Genomic DNA, 14,355 nt, shown 5'->3' with positions numbered 1-14,355 from the left:
AAATGCAGCTAAACAGCGACGATTAAATAAGACCGCATTCCAGCACGAAAAAAACACGAACAAGCAAATATCACGTGCTTTCTTCCAACAACCACAGACTAACACACATCTCATACCAGGCCACAAGCGTGAGTGTCCAACCGCTCAGGGCGGCGCCGCACCACCCCTACGCCGACGTGTCCATCACCTCCTTGATCCTGTCCAGAAAGGGCGAGGCCGGCGCCTCCACGTGGGCATCTCCGTCGCCACGCAGCGCATCCCCAGCCGGCGAGCTCTTCGCCGCCGACGGGGCGTCGCCGCCGCGCGGGACCGGCTCGCGAGGCGGCGTGGGCGACGGCTGGCCGCCGTCTCCGGCGCCGGCCGCGCCGCTCGGTCCGCTGTCGTCGTCCTTCGGACCGGCCTCGCCACCGCCGGCCGGGTTCGTGGCGCCCGAAGATGGCGGCGGGTCGCCCGCGGCGGCGGCTGGGGCCTCGCCCCGGACGTTTCCTGCGCCGTCACCGACCGGCAGATGGCGCCGGACCGGGTCGGCGGAGATCGCCGCCGCCGGCTCGATCTCGCCCGCAGCGCGCACGGCCGGCGGCGCCGCGCCGCGCCGCCGCAGCGAGCGGGCGGCGGCTGTGGCGGCGGTGCTGGCGGTGGCGGCGGAAGCGGCGGCGACGCCCGCGGCGGAGCGCATCAGACCGCCGCCGAGCCGGCGCAACCAGCCGGGGCCGCCGGCGACGGCGTCGGCGTCGGATGCGGCGACTGTGGTGCGCCGCCGCGATGCTTCGCCCAGCATGCACACGTGGCCCTCACCGGACACCAGCAGGTGCACTTCCTCGGCGCCAGGCGCCACGAGCACGTGCTGCGGGGGGCCGGCGGCGCGACGCTGTGGCGGCCGGCAGCGACAGGCGATCACGACCAGCGCCAGCAGCGTGGCGGTGCTGAGCGCCATCAGCGGCAGCAACCACAGCGCCGGCACCTCCGCCGCCAGCGCGGCGTAGAAGCGGCCGAAGCCGCGGCCCACCTGGTCGGCCGGATGCAGCAGGAAGCGGGTCAGCGTCTCGGCCACGGCCATCAGCGGGGTGACATCCAGGAACGGGCTGACGGTGAGCGCCGCGTGGTACTGACGGCACACGGCGTCCGCCGAGGAGAAACTGAGCAAGCCTCTGACGTAGCTGGCCAGGCCGTCCGTCCAGCCGCGCTCGTCGCCCAGACACTCGGCCGGCACGCGGCCCATTGCTGCCGCGTGCCGCTCGGCCAGCGCCGCCTGGTACAGGCGCTGCCAGTCCCACACGCAGCTGCCGACGAACACGAAGAATGCGAGGCGGCTGAGGATGTGCGGCCACGAGCGGTCGGTGATCAGGGCGTAGGCCAGCCAGGCAACGGGCGTGGCGCCCAGCAGCAGCAGCCAGAACTCGACGGTGAGCAGCGGGCGCGCCCAGCGCGGCGGCCCCCCCACCGACAGCGACTCCAGCTGACCGGCCGACAGCGCCTCTTCCAGGATGGCATCCACCTCCACCAGCGCCACATCGTCGCCGGACAGAAACCGGCGCAGGCGTAGCACCTGGCACACACGCCCACCAAGGGGACGGGTTAGCAGATATGCGGGGCACTGCGGGCTGATGAATACGGTCAAGCACACTCACGCGACACGCTCCAGCGCAAGAACAGCGCTGAGCTTACGACCTCCGGAAAAAATCCACAGGTATTTCGCAGTACTCATGAGGCACTTCACAAGACATCACGTTGTGTTGCGTTCACGACGAGGTTCTCAAACGAAGTTACGTACTCATGGTCGGACTCTCAGGGCCCTGTTGGACTCTGAGCCTTGCTGGACTCTCAGGGCCCCGGGAGGAGAGTGCGAACTCCGAGAACCCTGTGCGGTGCAGCCTCAGACTTGTTTCTGTAGCCGAGTTGTGCAATTGGCAAATCCTCATTGCGGCTGCTCATTGCACGCATCATTGCCTCGTACATCAGTGGAAACCCATGGGTTCTCCTTTTCGGAAGAGAGGTGCTGTGTTGTGGTATCAGCACCCGTGAGAGGCGCTGTGCTGTGACACCGACACCCGTGAGAGGTATTGTGCCGTGGTACCGACACCCGTGGGAGGTGCTGCATTGTGCTGCCGGCACCCGTGAGATGCGCTATGCTGTGGTACCGACACCCGTGAGAGGTATTGTGTCGTGGTACCGACACCCGTGAGACATGCTGTGCTGTGGTACCCACACCCGTGAGAGGTGCTGTGCCATGGTACTGACGCCCGTAAAAGGTGCTGTGCTGTGGTACCAGCACCCGTGAAATGCGCTGTGCTGTGGTACCGACACTCGTGGGAGGTGCTGTGCTGTGGTACCGTCACCCGCGGGAGGTGCTGTGCCGTAGTACCGGCACCCGTGAGATGTCCTGTGCCATGGTACCGACACCCATGGGAGGTGCTCTGTTTTGGTACCAGCACCCGTGGGAGGTGCTGTGCTGTGGTACCGGCACCCGTGAGATGTGTCGTGCCGTGGTACCGACACCCGTGGGAGGTGCTGTGCTGTGGTACCGGCACCCGTGAGATGTGCCGTGCCGTGGTACAGACACCCGTGGGAGGTGCTGTGCTGTGGTACCGGCACCCGTGAGATGTGCCGTGCCGTGGTACAGACACCCGTGGGAGGTGCTGTGCTGTGGTACCGGCACCCGTGAGATGTGCCGTGCCGTGGTACAGACACCCGTGGGAGGTGCTGTGCTGTGGTACCGGCACCCGTGAGATGTGCCGTGCCGTGGTACAGACACCCGTGGGAGGTGCTGTGCTGTGGTACCGGCACCCGTGAGATGTGCCGTGCCGTGGTACAGACACCCGTGACGGGAATGACGTTACCAATCCGCAGCGTGATTCGCCTCACACGTGCTAGCCCGGACCACCCCGCCAACTGGCGCACGGTGCACGTGCCGACGGGTGACCGGCGCGGTCGGCGGACGCACCTGCATCTCGGCGATGTGCACCCGCAGCAGGAACGTCTCGCTCTCGGCCGGCGGCTGGTCGCCGTCGAGCTTCAGCAGGCGCAGCGTGCGCGCCACGTGCCGCCGCATGAAGGCTGAGTCGGCTACGCGCCGGTCGGCCGGAGCTGGCCGCGCCGGGCACTGTCGTCGTCGCGCCGCCGCCGCCGCCGCCGCCGTCGTCATCCAGCGCGCCCGCTGCGTGCTGTAGGAGGCGAGCAGGCTGCGACACCGGACGGCTGCAGCGCAGCAGGCGTCCTGTCTGGAGTCGGGAGTGGGCTGGTCCGGCTCAAACATGGAGAATGGGTCCTCGCTGGCAGCGACTCCTGTCAGCAGCAGCAGCAGCAGCCACTGCAGCTTTGACATGGTGGCCCAGGTCTGGAAGTGTGTGCTGTGGTTAAACACTTCCTGTTATTTGGTTATTTACCATCACATTTGGTCATTCCATATGATCTTACCAGTTTTCTATACCAGGGAACATGTAATGATCCCTTCAAAAGCCAATTTCAGTACTCTATGCCCCAAATTTGGATAATCTGCCACCAATTGGAGGTTGTGCCCTAGCTCTACCAATGGTATGTCTTTGAACTCTAACATGATTTACAGACCAGCATCAGACTAATAATACACAGTGAGTTGAATTGGGTCACAAATTAAAACCAATACAATAAGCTGAATTTTACACTTCAGTTAGGTAAATATACTTCCTATGGGTGACATGCATTTTCTTATCTTAAAACCCCTTTGCTTTTAAGTTATAAGCCTTGTATTCAACTGAACAGGCCATCTTTGCCAACATATATGTAATTCAGTGGTTATTGTACTAAACTTTAGTTTCAGATTGAATCTAACAGTGCACTGTATCTCATTTATTGGGATGCAGTCTCTGAGAGGAGTCAGATGTCTGATGTCAGAATTTAGACCTTATCAGCCAGAGGCTAGTGGAAATTAATTTGACACATGGATACTCTTGCATTGGTCTCAGCAAGCCTGCAGTGGCATGGAGAAACAGCCAACATATAGGCATGAATGACACCACCGACCTGATTTGTACAGGCCAATGAGAGATACCATCAACTCGTACACCTGGATCACCTAGCTCACTCCACAAAAATAGTGCAATCTTCATAGCAGTGTCTCCAACTCGTACTGTTGCTGGGAACCACGACATACGGTAACTTTCGACTCAACTAACTACACTACTCACAAAAAATGTACGGACAAACGCCCTCATGTACTGATAAGTCTTGTATGGTTTGCTTGCCAGGTCAAGCTGCCTCGGACCGTTTTACTGAGTGCGAGGGTCACGCCTCCGCCGGGACTTGGCTACGCCGGCATGCTGTTATGACGTTCAGCATGATTGTGGCGCAGTATATTCGCAATGATGACTTGAATTACAGATGTCATCAGCTGATTTCGTTTTGACGTCACTGGTACACACAATATGGTTATTTAGCCCTCGCCTTAAAAAACACCGCATCAAATTGGGTTAACTTAGCCCTGAGGCCGTACCATGCATACAAGTACGCATTACATGCAGGTACAAGCATGCATTGTTAAGCTACAATCTCAACATGCGGTCATTAGCATGCATAGTTCACAAAATCAATTTCGTTTTTCGATAACCCAAATGCACCGCTTGGATGCCAGATGAAAGAAAACCTTACACTTTAACCATATCCTGAAGGACCTGTGACTTTGTAAGAATAAATTTTACTTTACTTGTTTCTTCGATGCACTGTCGGCGCGATCGGTCAACTGAATGCGAACTCGAACAACACTGCGTACAGCGCCACAAGTGTCACATGTTGTCCCTACGATCAAACTGCGTTGGTTTTGTACGTTATCCCCTCAAGCGTAGTGAAAAGAACACGTTTTCCTCCTTCAGCTCAGCAGCCAGGTAAGATGTTTTCGGGTCATTGTTAGTATTTTTGTTGTGCCCGTCCTCTTCTCAATTCGCTCTTTTCGTTTGAAAATAGTGACGAATTTATCGTTTTAGAGAACATGGGAGTCAAACTTCTGTCTCACTATAGAGATGAAAAATAGCTCATGTTGGCAGGTTGTGGGCCGGTTGCATCAAGAAATACATGATGGATAGGATTAGTTTCGTGAATTATTTTAGCGTAGAATGTGCGAAGTATGTTATCACTTAGTCTTTGACCCAAGTGCTTTGTCAATGATAAGAACTCAACAGATCTTTTTGACTGATAGGTAACTGTTTTTTAACTGGCAGGTGTCTCGGTATCTGCATGGTAGACCAAGTAGAGGGACTGGGTAATTTGGTGTACATGCTGAGCCCTTGGGCCTAAAAAGCAGATAATGTTCAGGCATGTTGTTGCCCTGTATTGACTTGATCACAAGTTAAGCCTCTAAACATGAAAGTGCCACAGTAAGATTTATGAATATTCATAATGCTGCAGGATGGAACCGTGGGGGGGGGGGGGGGGGGCAGAGGACAATGGAAATCCAAAGTTGGAGGCTGGGCCAACTGGCACTTTGGATGGATTATGTTTTTCAATTAGTGCCTTAAGAGCCTATGCTTGATATGCCAAAAGCTGGGGGTGAGCCTGGTGACTTACCTTGTTCTCATGCCCAGAAATACATGTCCCCTTGTGAAGCATTAGGTGGCACTGACAATATAGGCTTGTTCCCTAGTGTCAGTGTCATTCTGAATGTTTTAATGGGTTGTCCACATAAGTTGGCTGCCAGCTCTCCTTTCTACAATCTCCCCTTCATAATCCCAGTGGAATCTCAAGGAATGTGTCATATGACCCCAGCATCAAATCCAGTGATATCAAATAGTGATCGCCTTACCCCTTAGGATATTTAGCTATGACTGTTTGTGTATGGGGAGCCTGTCTGCCAGGGTTGTTTCTGTAAGAAAGTGGGATAAGGGCAAGCAGAGTAGATGACCTAACCTGCCTCAAAATGCTCTTAAACATGTGTTTTTCTATATTAGCATTTTATTTTGGGTGGAGCTCCAAAAAAATAAGAAACTACACAGCAGGTATCTGTTATTATGCCTGTCCAAGGAGAATGATGTATGCCACACCTCCTACAAAAAAACTTAAGTGTTACTAAGGCTAATCCACACTTAGGGCATGACATAGCTAGGTAAGTATAGAAACCTAATGATACATTTCACTTTTTATGCACCAGCCTAGACATGACAAATTGCACACCAATTTTAATGCTTCCACACAGCCACACATTTTATGGTGAAATGTCTATCCCGCCATGCAGAAAATACCATCCTGTACAATCCCACTATTTTGGATTGTTATCAAGTTTTTTGGCTTCATCCACAACTGTCTTTCTTTCACAGTTATGCATTGTGACTGTTATGCCAATATCTGTATGAAATAAATGTTTATGATGTACAGTTTGCAAACAAACAGGCCTTTTGGAGTTCCATTGGTTTACATTCTGCTTTCAGACCAAACTAAAAAGACATGGGTGCATGCTGCACCACATTATAGGCAGGGATTTTTAGGGGCTCAAACTTCCTTCAGCACACGTGTGAGATTTGTACTTTGCATTGAGAAGTGCATGATATTCTTATTTTGAAAGCAATGTTTAAACTTCAGAAAATAATCCTACAGCATGACAATTCTGCTATAGCCCATGGGAAAATCACAGCTTAAGTTCATCACTTACATTGTTTTCTCTCATCAGGTATGCCTTAAATGCTATTAAGTCAAAAGTTTGTGTAGCATGCTCACATACTCATACGGCCACAATACTGAGGGGGTAGACCTTTATGGTTGCTCTCAAGCACTGTCACCTCTGTGTTCTTTGGATGTAAAAGACGCAATGCTTCAGGGTCTTCCAGTTGTCACCTGGACTGACGGGAGTGCAGCACTTGGCTGAAATGGCAGCTGGATATGTGGGGGAGGCGGGTTGGTGACATTTCGATTCACTCTTGCTGCACGCGCCACCTCTGATCGTAGTAATCGGGTGAGTGTTCATCCCCATCACATCGTTTAAACCGCGTATCATTCCAGCAGTGATGTTCGGAGCAACAGAAGCCAGCCATCCTCAACAAAAACGGCGTTAACTTTTAAATCGCTCGGTTACTAAGGGGAATCTCACTGATTTAAATGTCATTTGCGTAACGCACGGTACGCGGGGCCGCGCGGTCACCACAGAGGGCGTTTGTGGTCCGCCCCATGGGGCTCCTCGTCGGTGCGTGGTTAAACACAGACGAAAAGGAGTCATTGAAGAACACATGGAAGCAAAACACTACAGACGAGTCGCCCGAAATGACCTCACCGAAAATGCAAAGATCTTGGGACGTACAAAGAACAGCATTCGCTTATGGTGTTTGAATTCCTGCAGATCATGAAAGCTGCTCCGCCACTTGATAAGCAAATGACGTCGTGTGCCACTGGAAAATTATGGGGATGACGAAACTAAAAGAGGGGAGGGGATCATTGTTCATTTTAGACCGAGCTGATCCCTCTCTTTTGGCCATTTAATGAGTTGCAATCCTGAATCACCACAGCGAATGAAACGGTGTCACGTGTTTGAGTGTGTTGTATAAATTTGTTAAATTATATATATATATATATATATATATACATATATGCATACATACATACATACATACATACATACATACATACGTACATACATACATACGTACATATATCTCTAGTCGTATGCCAACAAGCCAGAACTGAATCGGATCTTTGGTTTTGCAACCCGCCTTAGTCGTGAACCAAACGGTTCAGCGCAAGCAATGAGTCTGGACTGAGCTGAATAACAAAGATGGAACGGCCTTGAGTCATGAGTTGAATCGGACCCCAAAATGTGTGAGCCAGTCCTGAGCCGGCTAAAAAAAAAATAATCGAACGCCGGACTGGTGCGGTGCCTGCAACTTCAGAGAGGCCCGGAATCGTCAAACGCATGCACACGCGTTCTGGTAAGGCGAGTTCAGGCACAAAACGCACACAACGCTAAATGCATCTGGCACAATTGTTACAAATCCGCAGAAGCGACGAACAGAAGACATCCTGTTCAACAGAACACCCTTCGTGCAGGGGTGCAGCCAGAGCCTCGGTAGGGCCGGGGGAAGGGGGGGGGGGGCATGGGGTCGACTCAAAAACCCTGATGGTGATCCCCCCGAAAAAATCACCGGATATGACTCTCTTGGTTTGGAGGGGCGCGTTTTCTTTTCAGCTGGACAGAAGCCGGGAGCTACCGGAAGACGTCGCTCGTTCTGTTTGGCTTTTGAAGTCAACAAACTGAAGGATGCGGACGTTTAAGGACTGCACGGAATAATCCGCGGGCTGTATTGATTATATAGTATTTCAGCAGAATTTCGTAAACAGTAGACCTCACGAAGCTATGCCTGAACTTTGTGTGGATTCTACTAAGATATCGAGGGCCCACGAACGTACATTGTATATCGAAATGCCCTCAAACTTTTGTAAACATAGCCAACCTTGGTTTGTCTGAGAATATTAACCTTCAGTCAAGATTCACGGGTTAAAAAAAATATTGTAAGGAAGTTTAGAACATGCTCGCTCTCAGGTCCAGCAAAACGCCGACTCCCGCGTTGCAGTCTTCGTGGGTCGCGAGTCGTCAAATCTGCGGTCAGCATAAGGTAGCGGACGGAACAATGGTGTATCTGAAAGAAGTACCTTTCAGCGCCGTAGGTCATTATCACGTACGTGTAGAAGATAGTCGTAACGTATGCTTCACTCGAGCGCTTTTTAGATGGATTATAAGAACGGGTATCATTTACAGCCCCGCCAACTCGTGCCGGAATCTGCCGGTGAAACTCGAATAGACGTGGCATCACTCTGTAACCGACTGCGGACCACTATCAAGGCAACAGCCGAATGGCCTCTTTGACGAGTCGTGTGCGAATACCGATTCTGGAAGGTGATCCCGCAGCCGCGCATCACGTGACATATGAAACTGGACTCGGCGCTTTGGGTGTCGGCAATGCCGATTGGTGAGCGCGTAGCAATACTATATACATATATGTATATATATATATATATATATATATATACATAGTATGTTCTTTCTTATTCTTTCAGAAACGCCATTGTTCCGTCCGCTACCTCATGTTGACCGCAGAGTTGACAACTCGCGGCCCACGAAGACCGCAACGCGGGAGACGGCGTTTTGCTTGACTTGAGAGCGAGCATGTTTTAAACTTTCTTACAATTTTTTTAAACCCATATATATATATATATATATATATATATATATATATGTATATGTATATTTGTTTATTGACTTCTTGCGAGAATTTCACACGTTGCTGGCATCGTGTTGTAGAAAGGCAATGTCTGTGGACTGTCACTCTACCACCCATTTTCGTCGAAAGATATTACCTGAGGCCTAGAACACAATCAAGCATAGTTATCAAGCAAGTCTTATTAGGTGCGTGCCACAATTGATGGGAAGTGTGGTATTGTTTTCGCTTGGCCTACGTGTTCTGAAATATTTTGGTGCGTTCTTTTACGCTTCGAGGAATTCACCGATTCGGGTCTATCAAGCCTTTAGATTGCGGGGCTCAATTGCAGGGGCGACTCCATCTTGAAGAGGCGCCTTGACTTTTCGATCAGAAAAGGCCCGGCCCTCACTGCCCCCCCCCCCCACACCCACCCACTCCCCCTTCTCGTCTCTTGACCCAACCTGCGTGATTGCTAACCTGTTTGCCTAACGATTTTTGATAAATTTACAAGATTAAGAAAGGTTGATTACCTGTTTTTATAATAAAGCGGGCTAAATCTGTTGAGAAAAGGTGAGGGCTAGGTCATCCGGTCGTTGGCTCGCCCCCCCCCCCCCACAAGTTGCAAGAATTGACACCCCGTAACACAGATTGTGCGTGCCACTGCAGGACCGTTGACATGACATCGGATCTTGTGTTATATTAACAGTGATGCAACAACACGATAGCAACAACAATCACGATAACAGTGATTTTCATTCCCAAAATATTTTGCCTCCTCGGTGAAAACTCCCTAAGATAAGTTTTGCCACGGAGCTGCCGACTATCTGCGACCTAACTATGAGTGGTCCGATTATGCCAAAACAACTGACGGCGCACCGAGCTGTGACGCTCTTACACGCAGTTCACCCGCTTCTTTCCATGGTTCAACTAGCCACCAGCATTCTTCGCAGCCCCCACGTCCGCGGCTGATGGGCTCGCCTGGTGCATATTGTATAGGGACGCGCTTCGACGCCTATTCCAGGCTTCGGTTGGCAGCGCTGGCGCTATAAGAGGACGTCCACGAATTACGTCACGCCCTTCTATCATTTCTCAGCCCTTCTCCCGGCAACTCATTGGTTGTGCTGGGCGACCCTCCCCGTGCCCACTAGTTACAGTTGTGTTACGCGTAGCGCCGCAAAAGGAATGTCCATCTGGTCCCTAATTGAGCTAGAGATCTGAAACAAGTGACAGACGTGTTCCTAGCTATGGGAGCAAGCCATCAATATCCGGCTCCAGTGTTTTTTTCTACATTTAAGGATGGTTTGCAGCCATCATCGCCAAACCTGAGCGTAAATTTAAGCAAGTTTTCATTTAAGTAAATTTACGCTGTCCCCTCCCTCCTTGCTACGCTTTCGTCGTGCTCCATCCCTCTTCCACGCGTGACGTGAGCTAGGGCGGTCCCGAATCGATCTCTTGTGGGAGGCGGCGGAGTGAATTCCCGGGGTGCTGCCAGATCATCTGCGTGGCCCTTTGAATCGCTTCAGGGATTCTGGTGGTTCTTTCCGACCAAAATCCTTCCAGAGGCTGTTACCGGATCATCACGTCTGAACATCTCTGTAATTTGTAATATGGTGTGCGTCGATGGAGCCTTCGTCGTTCCCAAATGACGCTTGGCATGACGCTGGGTTATAATGGCTGATTGAATGCGGAGTAGACTTAGAAAATTTTGAATTGTTTTGCCGCATACCGTCGTGGCAAAGGCCACCCAAACAGGTTATCTTTCTGGCGGTTTTCCACAAGTAACGATAGCTAGTCGGTCTGATCAATCATCGTGTCCGAGATTGATGGTATTTAGCAGCCAACCTTAACACATCTTGCCACCTCTTTTCCCAATCGCTTAACCTCAAAATGGCACCATTCAGTAGATAATATAAAGAAAGCGCTTAACGCATTTACCCATTTACTTTGTCTTTAGTTTTCATTAGTTCAGCACGGGAAGACACGGCATAACAAATTTGCGAAAATAAGAGTCTCAAAGTTACTGGCCTAAATCCAGAGCATTGGGGGGGGGGGGGGGAGGGGGGCGACCGCCACGCTGGTCCGTTGGTTAAGTAGGCAACAGATTCAGATTCATATTCTGATCGATAATCGCTCGACGGCGGTATTTATCGGCCTGAAAATCAGTACACGGAGATGGCGTAACCTTTTGATTGTAATGAGTACAAACCTGAAGCTGGTACGCACCTGCCCGTAAGTCCTTGTTACCAAATAATGGAGCCATAGCGTGTCTAAGGTCAGGTAAGTTGAAATGGACCGCTTACACGACTAGCACCAAAAGCTGAGACAGCAACACTAATGTGGGGCGCATATCAGGCCAAAGTAGTGAATATCGGTCTGAATATGTGAACTGAATGGGCTGCCGACTTGACATATATCGAGTGGTCTCCTTTCGACAAAACCCTGGGTCTGCCCCTGGTCACGGTTCAGTGACAGATGTTGTTGCTTATACTCATCCTTTATTTGAGGCTGAACATGGCGATGAAGAGCAATGAACTGAAACATAGACAAAACGACGCAGACATGTTAATCGCCGGCAATGTGTCATTATGACGAGGGCTCGCAAAGCAGCCAGCTTCTACCAAACTGCGGTGCTGTCTCGATTTTGCTAAAAAAGACAACATTCATATAGATGAATAAAAAGGAAGAAAAGGAAAGCGAGCGAAAGCGGTTCTGAACCTCGTTGAAAAACAACTGATTTGTTTTTAACTAAGACTGTAAGGAAATGGCTCGACTTTATGCCAGAAAATCTTAGATCAGCCCCAACGAGATTGGGACCCCCCAAGTCCAAACGTTGCGGATTAAGCGCCCCTGCTACCCCGCCCCCCCCCCCCCCCCCCCCGCCCCTTCCTCGGTTTCCGCGCCTATTCCCAGACCTGAGCGAGCAGTTTAGGAAGGACCGCTCCATCTCTGTAGCGAAAGGGATGAAAACCACTCACTCATGCGACAGCATTACTGAAAAGTAGCATTCGTTTAGCGCCAGATCTAAAATGCACAACAACCAGCATAAAGAAGGGCAAAACCCATTGCGGTCAATTCAAGCCTCGCCCCACTAGAGTTGTTCTTGTCATCTTCGTTCTACGAGCGGGTCGCAGAGTTCTAAGATTTCGAAAACTAATCAAGCTTGAGACGCGCGGGAAACGGCATTCAATTCAATTATTCAACAACTAAATCGTGATAAGTGTATGGTGATGCCTTATGGTAGTTCTGGCGGTGACGGCATCAACTATAAGATGAGAGCCCGGGACTTGAACCAAGTGAACAGGAATAGGACCTAGGGGTAATAATGTCCTGGGATTCAAGGGCTAAAAAACAGTGAGGCTGCTAGGAGCGGCACACTTCGGATGCTAGGAACTATCATCGGGAATATGTATTACAAAAGTAAGCATGTTGTCAAAAAGTTGCACTTGGCTTAAGGCTGACCGCACCTAGTGTAGTTTGTGAAGGCTTCGTCCCCGTGTTTCCAAAAAGATATAATAAGTTCAGCTGGCTGGAAAGAGTACAGTGAAAAGCAACTAGGATGATAAATGGGATCGGCAACTAAGAGTATAGGGATAGGCTTAGGGCTTTGGACTTTTATGGCTCTTTGTTGGCCTGGTTCTCGTTATGACATTTGGAAAGCCTTCGTCACACTGCATCAGATAAGGGGTTATAAATAATAGTTTGATGCATCCCGGGCAGGTCGAACCAGGTTAAAGGGGCCAAATTAGCAATTTATAGACACCCCCCCCCCCCGTTTTCTCAAGAGCCAAGCATGCTACGACAAAGTGGAAGAACGTGTTAAAAACCCCTTCGAAAACTATTTGATAGACACTAGCGGACCTTGTTGCATTTGCATTGCAGTTGCATTGCATTGCTGCATTGCAGTTACATTGGCCCATTTGGTTATGCCTATCAAGTGCTAAGCTTGCCACACCAATGGCAAAAAGATGGTTGAAAGGGCTTTAAGAAGCTGTTAGATGCTTGTCATTATAGTTTAAAGGGAATGCTTCACGTTTGTATGGGGTTTTGAACTGAAATAGCTATCTTGAAGATCGTTCGATGCAGTTCACAGTCCTGTCCTTCTTCAGGCCTAAGCCCTTCTAGTTTCTGAGTTGCACGCCCGATGTATGGGGGCACTGAGGTCATCAACGAGGTTACTGAGGTCGTATATGAGGTTACTTGGGTCATATGTGAGGTCACTGAGGCCATAATGTCATAATAACGTCATTCAAATCCTGTCATTGCATTGTCCAGGCAGCGATCGAGGCCAAGAACGTTCTTATTGTAGAGTCGTTCATATCTGGCGTTCTTGAGCACAATATCCAGATATAACGGCCGCCAGTTGGCTCATTCCGTTGACGCCGGTGACACAATGACGTACCAATGACACAGTCATACAAACGTATTAAGGAGCATATTGTTTAAATATAACAATTGCGTTGTGTACAGTAGTCTTTACACTTAAAAGTATACCAACAGTCATAGGTGAGTTTGTTCCATCATATCTGATATTTGCTTCAATATCTTGAAATGCAGAGCATTTCCTTTAAATTGTGTGACCTTCAAACAGTAAATTCTGATCACAAAGATTCAAGTTGGATCTAGCTCAGCTTCGGATGATCTGACTTTATAATCGCCACGAAAAATCGCATTGCATTTCAGAGTGATAGAGATAAGATATAAATGTAGGAAACCACTTAGGAATGCACGCTCCTTGAGAAATAAGGTTTGCATCTCGGTTTTGGGTTAACTATCACAAAACATTTTTGTTTTTACAAGGGGGTTAAAAATAAGTTAAACTCTGGTATTCGGAGTGCTGGCAATAAATCCTGTTCAGCATCAGAAGAAAAATCTGTCCGAACAAAAGTTTTCGGGTCTGCATTGTTTCTCATTTTGAAGCTGAACTGGACCTATAATTGAAACTAACGATGCCAAGCCAAAAGAATATGGTACCTAATTCTTTTGTTTCGTGAGACCTTGCAACACAGCAATTCGGGACTCAACTTTAAGTGAAACAATATTAGGCTCGCGGTCCACCATTGGTAGAGGGCCAAATGTCACATGGCATAAAAGCGTTTCCACAAAACTGACGAATCAACGGCGTTGATACCGTGTTTGGGTTGTGAGTAGAAAAAGTTTCTCGGCTTATGGGTGACGGTGAAAGCAAAAAGGTTGTCGATTTTAAAAT

Source organism: Pollicipes pollicipes, unplaced genomic scaffold (assembly GCF_011947565.3).
Source record: "Pollicipes pollicipes isolate AB1234 unplaced genomic scaffold, Ppol_2.1 Scaffold_7262;HRSCAF=8765_pilon_pilon_pilon, whole genome shotgun sequence".
Classification (NCBI taxonomy): domain Eukaryota; kingdom Metazoa; phylum Arthropoda; class Thecostraca; order Pollicipedomorpha; family Pollicipedidae; genus Pollicipes; species Pollicipes pollicipes.
This window is presented reverse-complemented; position numbering follows the sequence as displayed.